The sequence below is a fragment of the Lepidochelys kempii genome, chromosome 1 (genome assembly GCF_965140265.1).
Source record: "Lepidochelys kempii isolate rLepKem1 chromosome 1, rLepKem1.hap2, whole genome shotgun sequence".
In the NCBI taxonomy this organism is placed as follows: Eukaryota; Metazoa; Chordata; order Testudines; family Cheloniidae; genus Lepidochelys; species Lepidochelys kempii.
In genome coordinates, this window is record NC_133256.1 from 93,370,119 (window position 1) to 93,376,118 (window position 6,000).

Consider the following 6,000-nt stretch of genomic DNA (forward strand, 5'->3'; position numbering starts at 1 on the left):
ATAAAAGACAAAGACAAAAGGAGTGTGTGTGTGTGTGTACATATTTATTGTTTACTTTGTGCATTTGATAGCACTAAGTTTTTATAAACATCATATATATACCCAGAGCATAATAGAAGCACATTTTAATAAATCATTAGAAATACAAGCAATTAGCATGAGGAAGCCCACTGTATATTATTGAATTTTGCACATTTTTGCAGAAATGAATCATCACAATTTTAAAAAAGAAAGGACACTCCATTATAAGATTTACTTTATTTATGTAACAATTATAGCTTTAATTATTTGATACTTCATATTGTACCATTAATTTTACTGTAATTTTAGTAATATAAGGCCACACTATAATATCTCCTGTTGCATTCTTGCTAAGACATGGAGCAAGACAACCAATTTTTGTGCCCATTATAAGGTGTTCAGTTTTGCAAGGATTTGCTGTATGTTTAGTTTTTTTGTCAGCCCTCCCAAGTCCCCTTGCCCCCTCCCCTCCCCCAGATAACTTTTCCCAGTTGCCATTGTTAGGAATGGAAAATGGATTGTTAAATAAATGTCAATTGAAGAGAAATCTGGTGAGCTCCCATTGTTGTAAGCACAAGAAGAGTGTGTAAAGAATGTGTAAATCAAAATCCAAAAGCCTGTTGTTACTCAAACCATCACACTTATATGAAAGTGACTTGTGATGTGATTGCAGTATAATACTTCACAATAAACTTACCAATTAAACAACTGCTCACACACTTTCAGCAGCTCTGATTGGGATTTTCTCCATCAGGTTGGTCACTGTGGCTAGATTTATGCTACAGAAATCAACATCTCTGTCACTGGGTTTCCAATACCAGCATGATGTGTAGAGTAGGCACAGTCCTCTTGCTACAAAGATTAAGTGTTACTGAAAAGTATGGCACTGTCTAGTGTTAAGCTTCAGCAGGAAGTTACCATACAAAATGAATGATACTCTTCAGTCTTGCACTTCCCGTTGGCTCTCTGACTTTCTTATTTCCAGAAACCCAAATGATTTGCATAGTCTGCGATACAGAACACAGCCAGGCTAGATTACCGCAGTATCAACATGCTTATGTCATCAACTCATAAACTATGCTTTGTTGTTAGTTGATAAACTAAAATTAGACTGGTTAAACTCCCTTTGTAAGAAAGGAATGTTCATTCCCCACTTGAAGGGGCATTGTTCATACCTCAGTCATGGTTACAGCAGTAGCTGCACCTCTGACCTTCTCTGAGTGCACTCCAACCGCTGTCACACCTTTACCTTTCTGGGATGTAATCATGTGATTCTCCCACTCCCTGGCCCTGTGAAACAGTACTCTGCATAACAACCTTAGCCTGAAAGTCTGATTAGGTTCACCTGCAGTACTTCTCCTCCAGAATCTGTAACGTGGGGTCAATATAGTGATCAAAGAGCCTTCTTAAAACCAGGGTGTTGTCTCATCTTAACAGTAGAAGCCAAGCATGACATAATAGAAAAAGGATTTTAAAATAAGAATAATGTCTAGATGAATGTCTATCTTTCTTAAAACCTACACTTCTGTGGTAGGTGACTAGAACAGCCTAGCTTCCTCTAGCAGGGATCTGCATGTGTCCATTCCCCCCTGCTCCCTAAAGAGAGAGAATCACTTTTTATCCGGCTAGAATTCGTTTGTGTTCTTAATTTTCTGGGCTTGGACCTTACTGCTTAAAACCAATTTAGTGAGCTCCACAAGAGGTCAAGCTAGCCTACTCTTGGCCAGTTGCTCTCTTGTTGTCTTGTAAAAAACCCTGAGTGTTTTGTGAAGACTCTCTTATTGGAGTTATTGCTTTCCTGTTTATTTCTCAGTAGCCCTGTTTGATTTAACCCAATGTAGTCATACAGTAAACATCCTAATAACCAGGACACACACAGTATTTATACATTTTTATAGCACAGTTCCAAGTCCGGCGCAATCTTTATACCACATGATGGACACAATTAGGCTTTGTCCATAAGCAGTGCCATAAACAGCAGATGAGAGTGACTTTGCAACAGCCATGTTTGACAAATGGTGCCTAGTAAAGCGTGAGAGGTGTAGTAGATACATCTACAGGTTGTTTCTCCACTACAATCTTCACATTTGTTATATTAAATCATTGTTTCCCAAACTTGGAATGCCGCTTGTGCAGGGAAAGCCCCTGGTGAGCCGGGCCAGTTTGTTAACCTGCCACATCCGCAGGTTCGGCCAATTGTGGCTCCCACTGGCCGCGGTTCACCGATCCAGGCCAATGGGGGCTGCGGGAAGCAGTGGCCGGTACATCCTTCAGCCCGCGCCACTTCCCGCAGCCCCCATTGGCCTGGAGCAGCAAACCGCAGCCGCTGCTTCCCACAAGTTTGGGAAACACTGTTTTAAAAGATTGCAGGGATGTTGTTCCAAGGCTGCGGAGAGGCAGATTAGAATTAAATAGAATCTCTATAACGACAGATAACCTATAGTTGTGATGGTGTTACATATTTGAGAACAGGAAGTAATGGATGTAAAAAAATAATCTTTAATTTTCACAAGTTCCATCCCTGTGTTGCTTTTTCATAAGCCCCATTTTATATTTCTGTATGTGCTAACCAGGCTTGTGAGACAGAGTTAATCTGAACTTCTTTTTTCCTATTTTTTTTTAGCACAAACAAATGGGATGAAACATGTGGTTCACCTGAGGTAAAAGTCAGTGGGCAAGCTTGTTGGTTTTGCCTTGAAATTAATCCCTTTGCTCTTTCTTTCCAGGTAGCTTGTGACAGCTATTCTCTAGTTTGTTTTTATTTTTTACTTACCCTTTATTGTACGAGACTAGTTCCATTTGAGGTGGAAACATGTTATAAAACTATTAAAACTTAAAATCAAAAAGAATTGAATTACAACTCTAGCTTGTGTGATGTATCTACCCAATTATGTGTGAGGCTGTAACTGGTAATGGTGGCCAAAGCAAGATCCCTCTGCTTTGCTCTTCATCAGATTCCAAAGTAGTCTGAATATTTTTCCCTCTCCACCCACATCTTGCCATTTGCACATACGATTCATAGTCCTAAACTGTCAAAGAATTGCTTGGCTAAAACCCAGACCGAGAAGCCAATAAGCTTCGTAGTCTGAATGAAAATTGACTCTACCTACCAATGCTAACTTTAATTATATGAAGACAAAAAGCCAGTTGAATTCTTTTACTTCTTTCTCCAAGTTTCCATGCCAGCTCCATTTTGGAAAGGAAAGGGCTCCTAGTATGCTCTCAGAGCTGCTGCACCACAATGGCTCAGATAACTGTGTTGGATCTTTTTATTCCTGAGAAAGTCAGAGCAATTAGCATAGGGCAAAACATCAGACCATATGGGTAAAGTGTCAACTACCCAAAGGAAGTAACTAGCTATTCCTAACAAGGGGCTTCCCTTCATCATCCAGGATCAGCCAAGAAGTAATATATCAGAGCTGCTTTAGTTCTTGAGCTACTGGTTGCTTATGTTATTTTTCTTTGTCCCTATACTTAATTTTTCCCATAGCTACTGTACAAATCTGGAGCCTAGACGCATCTCAGCTTTCACTGTCATAAACACAAACTGAAGTTTTTACTAGAACTAAAGCCAGCCTTTTCTTCATTCATTATAAAGGCAGGAAAGTGGTAAGCAAGTCTGCCTCCAAAAGCAAAATTGCAAGCAAATAGGATCAAATCAATATTGCAAAAGGTGATGTAAAGGATTCCAACACAGCAATCATATGGAAATCCAAGAGAAACGGAAAAGTAACATTGGTCAAGTACCTAACAAGAAGTGATGGAGTGGGAGATGGGCTTGAAACAAGCCCCTATTTCAACTCAAAACCTAAAATATTTAAACTTGGTACTGATTTTGAGAATGAAAAAGTGCATTTATTATTTGGCAGACTGGGAGTATGATAGATGAATTGTGGGCCTATAAAGGAGGTATAAAATGTCATTGTAAAGGTTGTATTTATCCACAGTTCTCCAAAGAAACATAAATACTATCCTTTAATATTGTCAAAAGTCGATTTACGACCAGAGCCAATTCCTACTAAAGTCAATACAAAACCCTCCCAAAACAAACAAACCCACTGACTTTGAATAGGACATTTTATTACTGAATAATTTAATCCAGTTATTAGAATTAAAAATAGTCTGGTTTGTGAGGAATTATTATCTTCAGTTAAATGATTTGGCACATATTTCATGTTTTTTGGGCAAAGATAACACTGTATTACAAGCTATACCCTGTAGAAAAAAGATGGATAAACCAGTAGCTGATGTGTGTCACACTTGGCAGTAATTTTCCTTTTCCTCCTATGAAAAAAATAATTTGTGCTGGCTCTGATTACCTCTGCGTGCCATGTGACTTGTACTACAAACTTTGATGTATTTGAATGTTGTTTGGAGACGTGGTTTGAGGTTGGTTTTAACATATGCTTGGTGGAGTTGCTTGAAGCTGTGAGTTTGTAAACAGATAGCTTTGTCTTTTGGGAAATAATCTTACTATGCCATGCTGAGTTTGGTACATGGAAAGTGGGTAAAATGTAAGATCAAATTCTGTGAACTGTTCCTGTCCAGAAATTATACCTGTACTGGTAAAAATAGAGTGGTGCAATAGGCATGTGGATCCTACTGCAAAATATATAGTAGATTTTAGTACCCTGTGGGAGGTCTGACTGTAACTGTAAAACTTTTCAGTCTTGTTACCAACAGCTGTTAGCCTCTGAAGGATATTATACTTAGCAGAAGAGAAGTTTTTGAGATAAAGTTTGAAGAATCCTTGACTTTGCTCCGTCTCCTGTCCTAAGTTTTCATTCAGTCAGTTCAGAACTCACTTAAATTGTGTAAGCAATCATTTAGGATCCATATTCTGAAAGTTTAACCATGCTGAAAGCAAGTGTGGGTTGATCTACATTCTTGCCTATGATCAACATTTTTGTAATTGTTTAATTTGTATTGTGGTGGACTGGAACCCCATTTTGTAAGTTGGTTTATAAAGACAGAGTAAGATGGGGTCCCTGCCCCAAAGAGCCTTAGCTCAGGTTTACTCTACAGACCTATATACCCGAGTGATGGAGCTAACCCCCTGTGGAAATAGTGCTATATCAATGGGAGAACCTCTCCTGTCGACATAGCTACTGCCTCTCAAGGAGGTGGATGAACTACCCCAATGAGAGAAGCATGGGCAGTGGGTGAACCACGGGCTAAGGGAGGTTAGCCCCTGGCCTGGCCTGCCCCTTTTTCCCAAGGTCCTGCCCCTCCCGCCGGAGCCCACTGTGCCGATGTAGCTTTTTAATTGTACACCTGCCCTTAAACCTAAAATAGGGAACAACAAGTGAGTGTGTCAAAGAATCGGAGAGAATAGGGAGGGAGGTAAATAGATTATATAGGGGAGCTACATGCATATCTTGAGAATTCCGAATATTTTTAAGGCTGAAATTTCCAAAAGTCACTAGTGATTTGAGGTGCCACAAACTTTCTGTGCAAAACTTGAGATCATTTATAGGGTATTTTTAGAAGTTGGCTGTGGACTTTTTTTTTAAAAATCAGGCCTCTTTCAGATGTTTCAAGTTGAGTATCTGAAAAACCAAGGCTTTCAAAATCATTATCCACTTTTGCAAGCTTATACCATGAGGTTTTTAAACAATAATAATAAATAATGAATGACACCACATACTGGTTCTCTTTACATGTCTCCTTTTCTTTCAGATGCTAACTACCAACCATCTTGCTGAATGACAGCTGACCTAGTATTTATTCTGAGACAATACAAATATCAGCAAAATGTTTTTCCTGTTTCAAAGATTACATGTCTCACACCAATGTGGGGATTATATTGTCCCATGTTTCGGTTACTGCAAATTACCAGCTGTCGTAATCTTCTACCCTTAGTCCCATCTACACAGGGTTGGCTCTTAAAGTCCTTATCCATTCCAGTCTGTCTTTAAGCAGCTCTTCAGAAACTCTGCAGCTAATTATATCCTTTTGTATGACATCCCTCCATCTAGT